Raw genomic sequence first — 19,450 nt, forward strand, 5'->3', positions numbered from 1 at the left:
GGCTACTGCTCAGCCCAGATCTATTCGGGGTTTACAGCTTTAAAGTCATTCTTTAAGAAAGCCTACTTCTTTATATATATATATATATATATATATATATATATATATATATATATATATATATATATATATATATATATATATATATATATATATACACATGCTAATAAGTGACTGTAAAGCTTTAACCATTATTAAGAGGTTAGGTGAATTAAAATGGCATCAAATTACAGCAGGTGAATGTTAATATTACCCTGATTAAGCTGGAACTTAAGACTTAGCCTGAGAGTTAACCTGCCCCGAACCAGGCTAGTTTCCTAGCATAAGTCGTAGAGTAACTGAGTTTGAACTATCGTCAATTTGATTTATGAAACCAAATCCGCCATTAATAAACCTGACTTAACAAAATAAGCCTGGCTTTTTCTGTAAGCTTTGTTTATGGAACAGGCTCCTTGTTTATCTAATCAAGCTTTTACTAGGCTTTCTAGAAACATCCCTGCAGGCGTGTTGAGGCAAATTGGAGCTAAAATCTGCAGGACAACGGCCCTCCAGGACTGAATTTGGACACCCCAGACCAAATCCATTCAGTAAAAATGATATAATTTTTCTAAATGTTGTGTTTCTCTTTCTAGAGGCCTTATTATATCATAACAAAGATGTTTTTACTTTTATTTGTGCTTGACCAAAAGGATTATGATCAAAAAAAAAAAAATCTTAGTTACATCTATATCTTGTTCATCCACTAGTTTTCCTTCTTGCTCATAAACTGCCTAATGTAAGTTTGTTCATTTAATAGTACTTATACACTGCCCTGAATCCCCCAGAGAAATAACATGACAATATGTCATGAAAAAACAAATTCCAAACACAAGTGGTCACAAGAAAAACATTTAATCACAATAACACCAGGTGAAAATATTAATAAATCTTCGCTGATCAAGGTTATGTTTATACCAGGGCCTTAAGCATTTAATTATTTTTTGTGTAGGTGGTGAACGAAAGCTCATTTTTCTTTTACTAGGATTTACTGAAGTTTCTTCTTGGCAGATGTTCCTCGGCTATGAAGACATTAGTAGTCATGGCATTGATACGGTAAGACTCACACAACAAGAGGCCAGCGTGGGGTGTCTTCCTAGTGTCAACCAGAACCGCATTGCTCAAGGGTGCTTACTTGGGGAGGAAGGAAAAAAAATAAAAACAGGAAGAAAAAAACAGCAAGGCCAGGAAGCAGTTACGCATATCTGCTTTCTCATTTTCTCAAGGGCTCAAATGCCTCCATGAATTAATCTGAGAGATTAGGCGAAGAGTCCGACCTCCAGGAAACGCGCTTTTCAGCTGCCATGGAGGTGGAATGAAAAGCAATCCTTCCGTTCCTCGCGTTCCCCTGCCACGAAATGCTAATTAAGCCCCTGTGATAATGATGAAGGAGATTCATTTGGCTGAAATGTCACCACATTTCATCCTCCTCTCCTTTACTAATTTGTGATTTATTTATTTTCCAAGCCTCGGCTTGGGTAAAAAGCTACTTAAACGCATCTGTTAATAAACCCGCCATCATCGTGCCCATGATCCCCTTCCAGCGCGTGACTCATTTACGTTTATAGTCCATCTAAACTCAAGCTCAGTCCATTTAGAGAACTTTCGAAAGGAATCAGGAGCCTCTTTGAGACAGACATTAGCATTTGAAAGCTGATCTCAGGGTCTGCTGGAACTGAGCCTAATTGGTGGCTCTTGGTGACACAGGTGTCTTAATGACCATTGATGACCATGTGCTAGGCTGTAATGGAGCTTGCTGGCCAGCGTCCTAATTGACCATTCCACTTTTTTTGCGGGTTCTGATGATGCCAGAGGACCCTGGTGTGTGTTTGAGAGCGTGTGTGAGGAGTTTGTGGCCTTGCAGTCATTAAGAGCGCTGATGATCTTACTCGAAGACGCACGCTACTAATGGCGGGCATTTTTGCCATGGAGACGGTGAGTGGGAGGCGGATGAAAGGCTGTTGTGGTATCTATGGCAGTGCTTTTTCATTAATGAACATGGCCGACCATTAACTGTAGGTGATAGGCGAAGAGCTTGTTTGGAGAGACACTAATGCTCAAGTAAGACCTCCATCACCAAAGGCTGAGGAGAAATGAAACTGTCCATCTTCCCAGAATTCATTTCATCAGGGATTGCTGTTCGAGAGGTCTTCGGAAAGTTCACACTAGTTAGTAAGTAACAAACTCTGTACTTTGTTTGGCTGCACAATTTGTTGTGAGCTAGCCGAAATTTCCTTTGCTTGTGTAAATGTCAACGCTAAGAAATTATGCTTCTGTTAACTCCTTCCTCACCACTTATGAGGTTTTACATGATTTATGATGCACAGCATTCCTCCGTATGAATTTTCAGTGTTAATATCCTTTTTCTGCATAATTAAATTATGTAAATGTATGACCAAAGACTATAAAATACACTTATGTCACTCGTGTAGTTTTGAAAGGGGAAAAGTGTAACGGTCAATATGGCGAATGAAGCCCGGCCTTCTAGTACAGGAGTCAATTGTTATAGACTGACCATTCTCCAGGGGAGCTGCTCACCTTAAATGTGAGTTTCTGCAGGTTTTGTGTGATTCAAACGTTTAGAAATAAAACGAAAGAGGCAGCTGTTGTTTAATCATTATTGGTGATTCCTAACATGAAATTTAATTTTAAGCTTGGCAAGCATTTTTGGAGAATCTATTGTTTCCTCATTCAAACATGATGGTCAAAGATGTTTTAAAGATGGCCGCAGACTGAAATTACTTGCCTTAAAAGGACTTTGGTATGACATGTTGATGCTTTTCAATCAAAACTTTTGTTGTTGTTTATTTTTAATTCAGGCTGTAGGCCATTATTAATATTTCAAACGTAAAATTGTTTTATGTCCCTTTCTCTGTCTTATTTTTATGTAATATTCTAATGATTTTTGGCATAAAAAAATAGATCATTTCGACCTATACAGTATTTATTTATTTATTTATTTATTTTTGGCTATAACCAAAAATATACCCATGCAACCTAATACTGGAGTCACAATCACCAGCAATCCAGGCTTGTTGATCACTGGGAATCATTCACTCTCACTTGGACTTCAATGCCATCACCGAACGTGACTTGGAATGTAACACACACACTGGAAAATATCAATAATATCCAGCTCATGTATGACTTTGTAGATAGGTGTCCACGAGTCAAAAACACAAAAAATCACAAAGATCATGGTTTGACCAACTGCAATAAAACATATTACAGCTATTCTGAGAAAATATCAGTGTGAGAGTATGTAGAAACATAAACGCAAGTACATGAAAACAATCAAAGCACGGCACATGTTGACTGATAAAGAACCGGCAGCAATCTATAGACCTAAGTAGCTCAGTTAAATAGGTCGGTTGATACTCTTGCAGAACTTTTTTGACTTGGGTTTGAATCCCGTTGATGATATGTCAATTATGATTATTTCTTTACATTAATGTTGGTTTATACTGTTCTGCCACACGAATATCAAATCAATAATGTTAACAATGACACTGACACCAAGTAATAATCTTTATTCAGTATAGGCATGTTTTGTTGCTGTGAAAAAGGGACGAATCTGTCAATCTGCAAATTTGAATAGTTTAAATCTAAAAAGGGTTACGGGCGAGGCAGTGGTGCAGTAGGTAGTGCTGTCGCCTCACAGCAAGAAGGTCACTGGGTTGCTGGTTCGAACCTTTGCTCAGTTGGCATTTCTGTGTGGAGTTTGCATGTTCTCCCTGCCTTCGCGTGGGTTTCCTCTGGGTGCTCCGGTTTCCCCCACGGTTCAAAGACATGCGGTAAAGGTGAATTGGGTAGGCTAAATTGTCCCTAGTGTATGAGTGTGTGTGTGAATGTTTCTGTGGATGTTTCCCAAAGATGGGATGCGGCTGGGAGGGCATCCGCTGTGTAAAAACGTGCTGGATAAGTTGGCGGTTCATTCCGCTGTGGTGACCCCGGATTAATAAAGGGATTAAGCCGACAAGAAAATGAATGAATAAATGAATGAATGAAAAGGGTTACCTTTTAACACGGACACCAGTTAAACCGTAACACTGGCTTCATTCAGTTTACTTTGAGTCCTCAAGCAGATGTTTACACCGTGTAGACTTGACATTATGTTCATGATTTCAGTGTCCTTGTTAAAATATTGAACACGTTGATGCAGTATGTCTGGTGTTTCCGTCTGGTCCGCGTCCTTTATGAACTTCAAACACTGACACAAAAACCGCATTAAGCAGCCAGGGTGTTTGCCACAAAACGGGCAAAACAACCCTTGACCGCTGTCCATGTTCAGTCACCATATACTTTGTTTACGCCATGTACTCCACAGCACAAATTTACCGTGCTCACCAACAACAACAACTTTCCCCCACGTCACTTCCGGTGTGTGGTACATTCACTTTCCTTAAGGAATCTTTAATTGTAAATTTGTTTTGGGACTTGTAAAAGTGTTTTGCGTCTTATTTTATTTTATTTTTTTATGTGAATTTGTTCCGTCCTTGGTAAAATAGTTTTTCCTATGTAATTGTGTCTGATGATAGGCAAAAATGTTTTCCAAAATGTAAATTTGTCTCGAGCTTTGTAAAAGTGTTTCACACTTTGTAATGTTGTTTTGCACTTCCCGGCCACCGTACTTAACTTTTTTGTCAGCATCTTTCCACATTTTACAACTAGTTTTGCGATCCAGTGGTTTTAATGGTGCAAAGCATATTTATATTAACTTAAATGCCTTTAAACGTGTGAAAATTGTCCATTTATTTCAGCTGTTAACATTGTAAAAGTCCAGGATTCAACAAAGATTGATGTCACGTACAATAAAACATGAGCTCTCTGATGTAATCCAACCTGACTGAGAGCTCAATCTTATCGACCGATGCTTCTGCAAACATTTAGTTAATACATGCACTGCACAACTTGCTTGGAAAGCAGTCGCAACTCAACAAATATTTATAAGTATCCATGTTTTAGCACCTACAACTAGGCTAAGCTGTAAATTACACAAAGCTGGTGCAGCCAGCCTGCTTTCTCATGCACATCTGAGACTTATTCCCTGCATGAGAAGACAATGCGGCTTTAAAGATGTCAAGAAGGAACAAGCAAAGGAGAGCACATCATAAAAACACATAAAGGATAAAAATACGGCACCTTGAGGGACACCTGTGCTTCAAACTTGTGTCTGTAGTTGTGTCGTCCCCACGGTTCTGCCTGTCTTCAGAAGATGAGGTACATGAGCGCTTCAGAGAGCTCTCGGCTGCTTGAAGTAGGCTATTCACAGATCTGAAAATCCTCATTCTCTCGAAAGTCAACCACTGTCCACATGGTGTACTACACCGGCTCTGTCTGAAACACAAGACATCTGCTCTGCCGGCCAGTTAGTCAGAACAGTTTTCAAATGTTTTTTTTTTTTTTTTTTTTGTGTTTTTTTGTTTGTTTGTTTGTTTGTTTTTATATTATTTTATGTAAAAATGTCACACTTTACAATAAGATTTCATTAGTCAAAGATAGTTTATGTATTTATTAAACAATGTTTATGCAGTGGAGATTAATTTAAAGTATAATTAAATTCTAAACATTTGAATTCTCAAATTTGGTGTGTGGCTATACCAAGCTAGAATTGTTTGTTTATTAATTAATTAATGCATTTATTTATTTATTTATTTATTTATTTATTTATTTATTTATTTATTTATTTATTTATTTATCTATTTATTTATTTATTTATTTATTTATTTATTTATTTATTAATTTATTTATTTATTTTAACATAACCAAAATACTTCAACCAAAAGTGGCTTCAGGACATCATTAGTGTCTCACATAACTGGTTTGATCTTGCACCACTCTTTCTCAGTGTCCTCCACAGTTGACTCCAAGATTTTCCCAAAGTTTATATCAGGACTCTGTGCTGTCCATTTCATTATTTTAATGTTTTCAGCTTTAGGGACTGCTTCACCTGTTTTCTGTCACAGGGGGCTCTTTGCACACTGGCTGATTGAACTATGAACTTTTGGTAAACGTTTCATTTGCTCTGCCGTGTAGCTAAACAAAAGGCTCAATTCCTGCTGCAGAAAGCTTGTTCAAGCATGACATTTCCACTTCCCCTTTTCGCTGACTTCTTTACTTAGCCTATTCTCAGCTTGACAACTAATTTTTTTTTATCAAACTTAAATCAATCAAGCTTGCTTTAATCACTAAATTAAACTTTGGTTCAAACATGCTCATCAGAAAAGGTTATTCTAGCCTTCTAATTATTTCTGATGGTGAGAGGTTTGGTCACTGCAGAGGCTGTTAACACTTTGTTTTAATGGTCCATTTGAGTATTAGTAGAATGTCTGCGTAATATCTGTTGATACTGCTGCTAAACAGGCTGCTAAACACACTGACTAGAAGTAACTTTGCAAGTACGTCAACTTACACTAACCCTAACCCCAACCAAACAGTCTACTAATATTCTAATGAGATTTAGTTGGCATGTACTGTAGATGCATTGTAACTTCAATTCAACAAACGGACCGTCAAAATAAAGTGTGACCCAGAGGCTTTCATACCTAATTGTCTTAAAGGTTGATGTATGTCAAGATACAGATCTTTGAACTGCTGCAATTCCAGCTGATGGCTCTATATCTGACAAAAGTCTGTGCAATCTGGGCTTAAGCCATGTGATCTTAACAAGCTGTCAATCTGTCTCTATTGATGCTGTGAGACATTAAAGCAATCACATTAACAACTTGGGCACAAAACTCCAAAAGCATCTGTAGATCATTGTTTCTTTCATTTAAAAGCATCCAAGCTCAGTGTTTCTGCATTGAACTTGATAAAACAGCATTTTAGCTGACATAAGATTTAGGTTCTGGCCACATGACCACGGCTATTTTCAAAATTGCTGATTTTTCTACATGGTTTGGCTGTTTGTTCACACACAAATGCAATATTTGGTCACTGAATTATTATATTTCACTAATGTTATTTATTTATTTATTTATTTATTTATTTATTTATTATTATTTATTTTTTTTAATTTTAATGTTAGTTTCGGTCTATTAGTTTTAAGGACATCTATCTACTAGTGTGTTTCAAAACAGTGACAACACTTGTGTTTAGAATATATAAAACTGATATAGACATGTAAAGCTTGCAGTTTGTCACTTCCGCCTAAATGGATCTTAAATGGAGCTTAAGCACTCTCATTGGCAGAACTGTGATAAAAACAAAATGCTATTGGCTGTTTTTTAAAAAGGGGAGGGGTTACTCTACATGCCACTCTCTCTTCATTTTTCAATAAATGCTCATTTCAAAGCAGTTCACAGCACCTTTTAGCTTGTCTGTGCAATCACTTCCTTTATGTGATGTCAGATTGTACACCACAATCTCTTTTGTTTACAAGACTCGCATCTGTGCAATGGCAAAGAGCTTAAGTTCTTTGTTAATAGCCAATGTGCCATGTTGACAGCCAATCAGAACCGGTAACTTGTTTTTGAGGCTTCTGATTGACCAACTTAATTTTATGGTTTGGAGTTTATCACCACCGGTCTGGCATGCTCTAGTTAGCGTTTCATACTGTAGTTTGTTTTTGCATTCTGTATAAAGATTGTGTTTTTTTTTTTTTTTTTTTTTTTTTTTACTTATAAAACCATGCATGTGTGGATAAGGATTTTACTTTTATTTTTAAATAAAGAATTAAAAAAAACTGTATAAATACCAGTATACATGTAGATATGACTTTAGTTGGCAGTTTACAGACTTGAACACACCCTTTTAAGAACAGGACTCTTGTGTGTTTGGTCGGTGTGGTGAAGTCTAGTGGATTTCAGTGGCAGTATTTCTTTACACTGTGGGACAGACTCCACGTCTGGGAACTGTTTTGTTGGCAACACTGAGCTATTGAGGCTGAGAGAAAGCCGATGAAGAAACTGACCTGACAAGGCAGATAACGGAGCGAGAGAGAGAGAGAGGGATTGTGAGAGAAGAAGAGGAGGAGGAGGAGGAGGAGGAAGGGCTGAGGTGTGAGAAGGCTGTGGTGTTTGGATTGCCATTGTGATGGGAGATTTTAAGCCTGCAGCCAGAGTGATCTGCAGGCAGGTTGGCTGTAGGCAAGACAGCTCTGCCAAGTTTCTCCATACACACACACATAAATACACACACACACACAATGTATTTCCCTCTACCCTTATTTTCAAACATTCCCTTGAGTGAGTCAGTCTGCCATAGTAATGCATGGCAAAAACTAAGAACTAGAGAGAAGTCAAAGACAAATATATATATATATATATATATATATATATATATATATATATATATATATATATATATATATATATATATATATATATATATATATATATATAAATAAGACTGTAATACTGCAATCCTTTGCCAACATATTGTAATTACTGTAAACAAGTTGGCAGTATATAACAAATATGTTTCTTAACAAGGCTTTATTCCAACTAAAACAAACAAATGCTTATTAAAGGTAGCATTACTATGACAACAAACTCAATAAATACTTCATTAAAGGGGGTTTATGTACAGAATGTTTCTTATTTACTTATTGCTTCTGAATGTGGAAAAAAAAAACAAGATTTAAGGCTCAATATCTTTAGCAAAATTATGTATTATTTCATTGAATACAACAAAATCCACATAAAATAAAAATTACTGTCATTGGAAAACAGTAGTAAATAAAACATCTTTTCACTGACCATAGTATAATATATCCTCACTGGCCACTTTATTAGGTACCCCTGTCCAACTGCTCGTTAACGCAAATTTCAAATCAGCCAATTACATGGCAGAAAGTCAATGCATTTATACATGGTCAAGACGGTCTGCTGCAAAATGAGAAAGAAAGGTGATTTAAGTGACTTTAAACGTGGCATGGTTGTTGGTGCCAGACAAGCTGGACTGAATCTTTCAGAAACTGCTGATCTACTGGGATTTCCATGCACAAGCCTCTCTAGGGTTTACAGAGAATGGTACAAAAAAGAAAAAATATCCAGAGAGTGGCAGTTCTGTGGGCGCAAATGCCTTGTTGATGCCAGATGTCAGAGGAGAATGGCCAGGCTGGTTCAAGCTGATAGAAAGGCAACAGTAACTAACCACTGGTTGCCGAGGTATGCAGAAGAGCATCTCTAAATGCACAATGGATGGGTGGATGTGCTACAGCAGCCGAATATCACACCGGGTGCTACTCCCGTCAGCTAAGAGCAGGAAAAGGAGGCTACAATTTGCACAGGTTCACTAAAATTGGAATAGAAGATTGGAAAAACGTTGATCTGATGAGTCTTTATTTCTGCTGCGACATTCGAATGGTAATGTCTGAATTTGGCATCAACAACATGAAAGATTGGATTCCTCTTGCCTTGCATCAACAGTTCAGCTTGGTGGTGGTGATGTAATGGTGTGGGGGATATGTTCTTGCCCATTATAACCAAATGATCATTGTGTCAACGCCACAGCCTACCCGAGTGTTGTTGCTGACCATGTCCATCCCTTTATGACCACAGAATACTCATCTTCTGATGGCTACTTCCAGCAGGATAACACGCCATGTCATACAGAGCAAATCATCTGGTTTCTTAAACATGACGATGAGTTCACTGTACTCAAATGACCTCCACAGTCACCAGATTTCAGTCCAATAGAGTGTACCTTTGGGATGTGGTGGAAAGGGAGATTCGCATCATGGATCTACAGCCGACAAATCTGCAACAAGAACCTGAGGCATTCATGTCAATATGGACCAAAGTCTCTGAGGAAAGTTTCCAGTACCTTGTTGAATATATGCCACGAAGAATTAAGGCAGTTCTGAAGGGGGTCCAACCCAGTGTTAGTAAGGTGTACACAATAAAGTGGCCGGTGAGTATATAATAAAATGACACTGTTATGAGAATATACAGTGTACTTGACAATATGGATTTTATAGATCTAGCTATGTGAAACCAAACACTACATTTGAATGAAACCCGTTTCTATTCATGACACGTTTAATGTTGCTTTGTTGGCATTATCAGGAAAATTATATACACATTCATTTCATGCGCCACAGAATGGAAGAGGAGCTCTTGTACAGTAAAGTGTGAATAAATGTCACCTTTTACATTTATTTAAAAAACACCATTAAATGTCTGCCATAAGTTACTAGCTAGAAAAAACTATAATATTTCATACTATATTATAAATACTATAAGACTTTTCACATTTAATATATTTTGTCACAGCAACCCTTCCTAAAGGAATTTACTATTGTTTCAAATGAGTTTGTTTGTATTATGAGAACAGGCTTTCATACACTTAAAATCATGTCTTAGAATTAAACCAGTACTGAGGTACGTTGTCTTATCTAGAGAGAAAGAGAGACATTATTGAAATGTCCAGAGCTGGGTTTCCACCCTAACATGAAATTAATCATTTAAAATTAAGGTAAAAAAAAAAAAAAAAAAAAAAACGAAATTTCATATGCAAATTAGGTTTATTTACATCAAGCTCTTAGGGTGGAGGACTGTAATTTATTGGTAACCTGCTGTAGTACCAAACATTAAAAGAAAACTGATTTGTTGGTTTTGTCAAATGAGTTTCCATCTTGCACTATTCACATGAACCCTTTATTGCAAGTCCAAAACCAGCACAAAATAATGTGTTTTATTATTTTCCAAAAAATTCATATGTTTTATTAAACTATTAGAACTATCATATTTTAACCATAACCTGCAGAATATAAAATAGTTTTAATTATAATATATTTAATACAGTATATAATTATTGTTTAAAAGTTACATAAAATAAAAAACATGCTAATAAAAAGTCATCAGCCTCTAAAATGTTTTTTTTTTTTTTTTTTTTCCATTGGGTTGCGACAATTGGGGTTATTATGCCAGATTAACATCACAGCAATAGTTGCAGATTGATTTTTTTGGCACTCACATACACTAAAAATAAAGGCCACGACAAGTGGCTCTAATTCTTCAAAGTTAAAACAAGAATAGTCTTGTGCCAATAAACATTGTGTTTACCATTCTCTTAATATTAGATTAAACAAATAAATAATGATTATAAAAATAGACTGTTGCACTTTTGTTATTTAATCAATAAGCTTGTTTAAATGGTTATTATTAGTTTGTGCACCATTGTGTGCAATATTTGTATGCTTTTAACCACCTCCGAGCATAGAGGGGGTTGTGAGTCACTGGTGTTGTTAATTTAGGGGTTGCTGGCTGAAAAGTTTGAGAACCCATGTCTTATGCGTTAAAATGCCATTAACACAGGCAGATAAAAATCCAGTTGATTGAAGTGGTTAATATGTTTCTAACATGTTTAATGTTTAGCAAAAAAATACTTTTAACCCAACCTGATTGTGTACACGTCATATAAACTTTCAAGTTTGAGAATATTTGCATCGTCATCCTGCAATATGACCATGGAATACATCTTCTGACACAGCTATTTAAGGAATAACGGCGACAAGCGCATGGGTTATGAGAATAGTTGCCTAAGATAAAACAAGCCAGAAACATATTAATCACTGCAATAAAAACTCAATCCCAGGCTAATACGAAAAGTGGCTTTTTTCTGTCCAGGCAATGAATAATCCTCAAAACATCTAGTCGATCTGAAACACCTATACTTTCCCGGTAAAGTACCTTTCACCCAAGTTGACCCTCACAGCTTCCCGTTGCACTAAAACTCTTATGTTTGAACATGGAACGTCACCACAGAGATTACCTCTCTCTGACATTGCATCTTCGCAGGTCCATTAATCAAAGCGGCAGGACACCTCTGAATAATTTAAGTGCTGTGTGGGACCCATCTCTCCTTTGTTTTATTAATTAATTTAAGAGGGCAATGGGAGTGTTCATTTGCTTCCTCTTTGCCCTATCATTGTTAAATCTGCAGATTGATGGCTCAATTTGCAGAGAGATAGCAGGGGAGGTCGTTTCATTTGATTCAGCACTTAAATCACTGCGCTTTTGCATGCTAGTTTTGAAATCTTCATCATTCTGCAGAACTATTGTGGAATGCTTCTTTATATGGGACGTATTATACTTCGAAAATCTAAGGTCTATGCAAAAGATGGTCCCACTTTATATTAAGTGGCCTTGACTAATATGTACTTACACAGCAATTAATAATTTTTACAATGTACTTGTGTAAATACATGTATTTACTGTGTACTTATGCTTGATTAAATACATGTTTTTAATTACATCTGTAATTAACTTTTGTAATTACATTTGTAAATACACTGTTGACCATCCCTTACTCCTTAACCCACCCTTAAACCTACCCATGCCACCAAACCTGTCCATAACCCAACCTCTATCCCAACTCAAAAGCACCATATGTGTTCTCAAATACATTATAAACAGAGTAAGTACATTGTATTTATTTTTTGATGTAAGTACATAGTAGTTAAGGACACTTAATATAAAGTGGGACCCAAAAGATTCATAAAAGCATAACGTATGAGTCATATGTGCACTTGAGCATTTAAGATCTGGTCCAAAACCCAGTGAGCTCTACCTATACTGTTTAAAGCTTGTAAAGGCACATGTATGTAAATTAGTTTGTGCATAACTGAAAGAAAACACAATACAAATATTTAAACATGGTATTTTGATGTAATGCAAATGTAAATACTAATATGAAATAAAACATTTATTCAATCATTTTCCGTTAGCTTAGACTCTTTATTTACACAGCCGAATGAACCGCCAACTTATCCAGCATATGTTTTACGCAGTGGATGCCCTTTCAGCCGCAACCCAGTACTGGTAAACACTCATACACTCTCCTAATTCAATGATCTATGCTAAACGTGCTCCCACCAGATCTAGAGATGAGAAAAATCGATTCTTAAAATGGTAAAACTCAACGGTTCAACTATCATAAAAAGTCATTAAAAGTTCAAAAGTCGGTAATACTTTACAATGTTCATTAGCTAATGCATTTACTAACATGAACTAATCATGAACAACACATGTACAGCATTTATTAATCATAATTTAACATTTACTAATGCATTATTAACATCCAAGTCCATGCTTGTTAACATTAGTTAATGCACCATGAGTTAACATGAACTAACAATGAACAACTGTATTTTCATTAACTAACGTTAACTAACATGAACAAATACAGTAGTAAATGTATTGTTCATTGTTTGTTCATGTTATTAAATGCATTAATTAACATTAACTAATGAACCTTATTGTAAAGTGTGACCCAAAAGTCTTGCAAAAACCCCCAGAACATTCTCTGAATTTTTCCGATGAGTATTTCAATGAGTGCCATATAGGGATTAGTGTGTGCATAAAAGAGTATAAAGTATAAACACCTCACATCAACAACACAGAAACTTGACCTCCTACAGCAATTAATGCACATGATGTTAAAATACTGTGCCAGTGAAAAACAATGTATTTAATGCATGTTTACATACAGTACTATGACTATTACATGCTGTAGCAATTACCCTAAAAGCATTACAAAAAAAAAAAAAAATGGTTGCAAAGGTGAACAAAACATTATTTAAATCAACTATAATGATTAATACATGTACAGAAATGAGAACAAAGTGCTAAAGTATTACAAAAAACCTACTATAAACCAACAGCACGGACACTATAGAGCTCCTCCAGCGATTTAATCACTGTCAGTGTGAAACAGCAGCTGCCTATGGAGGAAGAGATATAACTGCTGACCTTTCTGTACTGACGCTAATATTTATGCAACCGTATTTACTTGCAGGCATTTGAAAATGCTGTTACAAAGATTTAAACGTAAATGAATCGAATCAGAGCATGTACAATCAAGTTACTGTTATCATTATGAGGAAAGACAAGGATCCAGGCATGTCTGTCTCCTCCCCTAATAAAACAAACCATTGATTTCATCCCAGGGTTTTACTGTAAGCTGTTGTTTAGATACTGTTCTATTACTGCAGAGCCGAGGTGCCAGGAAGTGCTGGGAACACATGCTGATAGATTGAAAAAGAAGGAAAGAGAGAGAGAGAGAGTGGTGGAGAGGAAGAAAGTGAGAGCGATAAAGGTACTGCAGGAGAGTAGAGAATAAGGGAGAGGTAATCATGAAGGAGAAAAATGACATTGAACTGGAAGGTTTTGACTTTTAATCAGCACTAGAAGTGATAATGACGAGAAAAGGCATTCATTAAATATTACTGAATTATACACTTGCTGATGAAAGCACTGTTTTAGCGCTGCAGGTTCAGGGAATATTGAAGTGGTGTTTCATAATGGAACATGCACTGCTTTCTGTCGTCAGTTTTGTACCAAAAACTTGCATCAGGCAAAAGTGAATTGAAAGTGCATTTTAAATTCTACCTTGAACTGAATTAAAATGAAGCAGTGAAAAGGATGCAGCATTGCAATTTAAATTTGAATGTAAGAAATTGGAATTAACAAAACCTGAAATTTTAGGAAATAATTTAAATTAATTTTTAAAATAGACATGCAGGACATACCACTTAAATTTGAATTAGTGCAATTTGACAGAACGATAGATTGACCAGCCTGATCTCACTAGGAAACGTAACTATTTACAGTTTTTCTCAGTCACTTTGGTGTATTTATCACAACACTATTTACATTTGCACAACAGTTAATGCATTTCTCAAAACAATTAGTTATTTGTGCACATCATAGTAGCATTTTTTTATTCCTTCCCACAAATTGCAAATGCTTTTGGACATGCTCAAGTTCATTACTTGAATCATTACATACAAAAATGTTGAACTAGTTGAAAAATCTATCAAGCAAATTTTATTAAAAAAATGTTAATCTATTTTTTTTTAATGTCTTCTAAATTGAACAAATTTATGAATGATTTACTGACCTGTGTATGTTGTTGGTTCAGTTCTAAAATGTACTGCTTAATTGTTTACAGTTGTGCACAGCTCTACCCAAAGAAAGTTTGTTTGTTGTAAATTAGAGTGTATTTATTCTTATGTACAATACTGTAAATAAATTAAAATTGCAAAGAGCTAATGCCTAAAAAAATGTGAAACATACATATTCAGTGTCTTGTACTCAGATACCTCACTAAATGCAGTGATGTCTAACTTTACTGTAGTTTTCAAATGGCTGTGCAAATAGTACATAGTGCTGTCTTGAGCATTTTCAGGAAGCGTCACCACAATCAGATGTTTTTGCATTGAAAAAAATTAATAGAGTAAACTTTGACTATGAACTGAGACAGCCATTTGATTATCTTGTTCATAAAGAATGGTGTCCGGACTTATCTTCTTGATGAAACTGACACTTTCATTGACATTAATACTTGCTTTTGAGGAATGAGCTATCCATTTTGAGCAAGTGGCATGCTTTTGCAGGTTATCAACTAGGTTTTGCATTTTGTACCAAGTGTTTTGAGAAATGCATTAACTGTTGTGCAAATTTAAATAGTTTTGTGAGAAATGCACCAAAGTTATTGAGAAAAACTGTAACTTTTGTCAGTTTAGTGGCTAATTCGGACAAGTTCAGTTGTATGAAAATGTATGATTGGCACCCAACCCCGCCCCTGAAACGAACTGTCATTGAGGAATTAGCAAAGCATACTAAATTGTATGAATGCGTTCATGCAAATTAGCCACTAAATCAAAAAGTTATGAATTGCTGTAAAATAATGTTATAGATAGATAGATAGATAGATAGATAGATAGATAGATAGATAGATAGATAGATAGATAGATAGATAGATAGTCGGAAAACTAGTCAGTATCTGCTGATGTTGGTTGATCAGGTTGTTTTGGTCTGTTATTCTTTAACGGCTGTGCAAAGTTGCTGGATATTGGCAGGAACTGGAGCATGCTGTTCCATACGCCAATCCAGAACATCCTAAACATGCTCATTGGGTGACATGTCTGAATATGCTGGCCATGCCAGAACAGGGATGTTTTTAGCTTCCAGGAATTGTGTACAGATCCTTGCAACATCGTTATCATGCTGCAACATAATATATGCACATAACAACGCACATAATTTCCACACCTATCAGTCCTGTTTTGGAATTGTAATTTGGAATTACCTGCTAGGTAAATCTGACCTTAAAACACTTAAATTCATTGCACTAAATATCTTTTAGACAGACATAGACAGAAACACAGGTAGATCAACAGATACCATCAGTTTTTCTCTTAATTTTCTGGTCCAGCTCACCCACTCATCTAAAATAATAAATAATTTCTATCATTTAAGCATAAGCCCTCAGATTTCTAAGATCAGGAAAAACATAAATTCTGTAGAGTGTGTCTAAACCAGGGGTATACATCAGGCATACGTATTTTAAAGTAGCATAATGGCTTTCTCAAATGGCTCAACACACATTAGCATCTGGTCAAAGACTTCAAGCATTTGGAATTCACTATAATTTCGCTTCTCATAGTCATTAGTATTCCCCAAACTCATGGCGCATCGTTCATTCAGAGTCTCTAAGGATTTTAAGGGTTCTGGCTGGAGAAACTCTAGCAGAATTAACTCCTTCAGCACTGAATGATCGGTGCTTTGTTCACAATCAGTATTCTCCGCCCACACACAACTATAAAAGCATGGGTGTAAGGAAACCCGACCTTGTAACCTGTAACATGCATCTCACATAAAGCGTAATACAGGCGGAGACTGACTCGCTACCCACAGATCCAGCAGCAGGGAATGCCAACAAACATTAAGCCTGGGAATGAAGACACTAGGCCACCACTAAAAGGTTTTATTAAAGAAACACGATAGTTAGGTTATGTTTTCACCGTTTCAGACTGGATACACCATATTAACTTAGATGATGCACAAAATATTTGGAGCCAAAGAAGGTTTAGTCAATTAAAAATAACAATAATTTAGCATTTTTGATTATTTAATAAGTGAATTTAACTGCATATTAGAATTCAAACATTTAGAAAAACATTTAAAACAAGGGTGATTATATATCCTCTTTGTCCCAGATGTCTTTTTTTTTTTTTACCAAAAAAAATGTGTTCAACCAGGAATTGCAAATTTGGTTAGTGTCTCCAGAATGTGTCTGAAAGGTTTCAGCACAAAATACCCATGAGATTATTTATTATACCTTTTTAAATCTTAGAAATTGTCTGTCACTATGCTGTTTATCTACATAAATGCTATTGTTTTTACATGCAAGTGGCAGGGAAAACCAGCTCATTTACAATAAAGGCACAGGCAAGTATAAAGCATAATCTCCTTTACGAACTTTCCCAACTGTTATTTACTATATTTGTTGTGGTGTTATTTCAAGCCTTTCTGTAATGATGTGTCGCACACAATGTTGTTGTAATGTAAGAGCTCTTCTCACACACACACACACACACACACACACATTTAGCGCTGCACTGTTTTTGCATGGCAATTGTGACAAGACACATGTTAATATATACTGCTGTATGAACATCCATTATGTTAATGTAAAAAAAATAAACCTGATTTAAGTCCACAAACCGGTGTTCTGTAGATTTGTCCTGCCTTGTCAGATTGTCCAGCCTCCCATTCAAAAAGTAGGTAGCACATTTTAACCTGTGAAATTTTGCTACTACTGTAAATTTCAATGTGGAGTAGTGTGATATAAAGCTTTAAAATGGCTGAGCCTATCTAATCTCTAACCCCAATTTCAGAACCATTCAGACATAGTGTTAGTAGCATAATCTGATGGGTAGGATAAGCTGTCAGGACACCGGAATTGAACCATCTTCGTTTATAATTGTACTGTAACTATGCTGCTGTAGTGATGAGTTACGTAGCAATTTTACTGTATTTATTACAAACACTCACTGTTTTAAAAACATACTTAACTTATAAAACTTATTCTTGGGGTGCAGATGATCACAGAGAGCTGAACAGATCTTTTAATCCTAGTTCCTTTGCATAAGTCCTTTCTTGTGGATACGATTACATTAGTCTGTCAATCAATTCGGCGGTGGGCGGGGAAACCCCACTCCTACGTCAGGTTGCAGTGAGCCTCAAAATGGGAGGGATTTGGATCCTATTTTAATGTCAGGAAATAAAAAGAAAAAGAGACACTTATTGTGTTTCTATTACTCCAATATGACTGTGGACACACTACCTACACACAGTTCTGTCCAAACTGCTTTCAAAAGATGATGTTATCATAGGTTCCCTTTAATTGTAAGCATATTTACATTACTTTTACTTTTCTCGTTAGGCTACAGCTTGTTACATGCCACCGCTGTTCACTCATGCACATGTGTCTCAATCACTCAGCACCAAGACAACAGCCAAAAGAGAGAGTGAGTAGCAGCTGCCAGCAGGTGGCCCATGACTCCTCAATAGTGTAAAAGTGAAATTGTGGATTATGTGTGGTTCTTTTTTTTTTTTACTTTAACCTATTAAAAATGTATATCAAACAGTACTTTTGGTAATTACTAAATCCGCACAGTGAAGAATAGGGCTGAAAAGGCTGAACACAGCTACCCAGCAGGCATAGGATGTCAACATGAAGTCAGATTATTGTTGTACCCCAACGTTGTGGGGACGTTGCATTTTGTTTGGTTATAAAAATCTGGTTGACCTTAGAATCCAACATCAGGCTGAAGTCACTGTACAATGTCCAACCTAAAAACAACCAAATATCAACATCTAATGATGTTACAACTTGATGTTGTGTAGTACCAGCCTGATCTCACGAGGAAACGTAAGTATTATGTTTTGTCAATTTAGTGGCTAATTCGTACGAATACAGTCGTACAAAAATGTACGATTTTAAAAAGAAGGCGTGGCACCTAACCCCACCCCTAACCCCAATCATCACTGGGTTATGAGCAAATCGAAATAGATTGTACGAATTTATACGAATTCATCACTAAATCAAAAATTTACAAATAGCAGTGAGATTGCATTGGTAGTGCCAATATGATGTCTATCAGGTGTTGAATTTTGGTTGCCATTTAGTACCTGAAAAATAAATGTCAGTTTTTGACGTCAATATGATGTTGGTTTAAAATGTTGGCTTGACGTTGGATTTTGGTCACTTTCCAACACAACCTAAAATCAACCAAATATCAACGTTATTTGATGTTGTTATTGGACATCAAAATAATGTTGTCCTTAGATGTTGGCTAGACATTAAATTTTGGTCACCTGTTGTCACAACTTAAATCTAACCTAATATTAACGTCTTATGACGTTGTGTGCCTGCTGGATATTTTTGTGCCTGACCTTATTGAATATCCATTTGTAGGAGTTTCCTGGTCAGACAACAGTTGTATATCTCAACTTCCCGGTATTTGCACCATTAATTAACAGTGAATAAAGTTAATCAAACAGTGAATGTCTTAAACATTGTGCTTGGATGGATGGATGGAAGCATGGTTGGATAGATTTGACATCTTCTTGACGTCAGTCACATCACTCTCCTTTAACACACCAAGTGAAGGCTTTCA

The 19,450-nt window shown here is 36.1% G+C and overlaps 1 long non-coding RNA gene across 1 annotated transcript; it reads left to right on the top strand.

Moving 5' to 3' along the window:
• Positions 1-1,807: 1,807 nt before the first annotated feature.
• LOC147834863 (uncharacterized) lies at positions 1,808-18,418 on the top strand. The gene is made up of 3 exons (XR_015502762.1): positions 1,808-1,971; positions 2,056-2,208; positions 18,214-18,418. It is a non-coding gene; the product is annotated as an uncharacterized LOC147834863 (long non-coding RNA).
• The last annotated feature ends 1,032 nt before the right edge of the window (positions 18,419-19,450 follow it).

The sequence above is a fragment of the Danio rerio genome, chromosome 11, assembly GCF_052040795.2.
Source record: "Danio rerio strain M-AB ecotype USA chromosome 11, GRCz13ab, whole genome shotgun sequence".
Classification (NCBI taxonomy): Eukaryota; Metazoa; Chordata; class Actinopteri; order Cypriniformes; family Danionidae; genus Danio; species Danio rerio.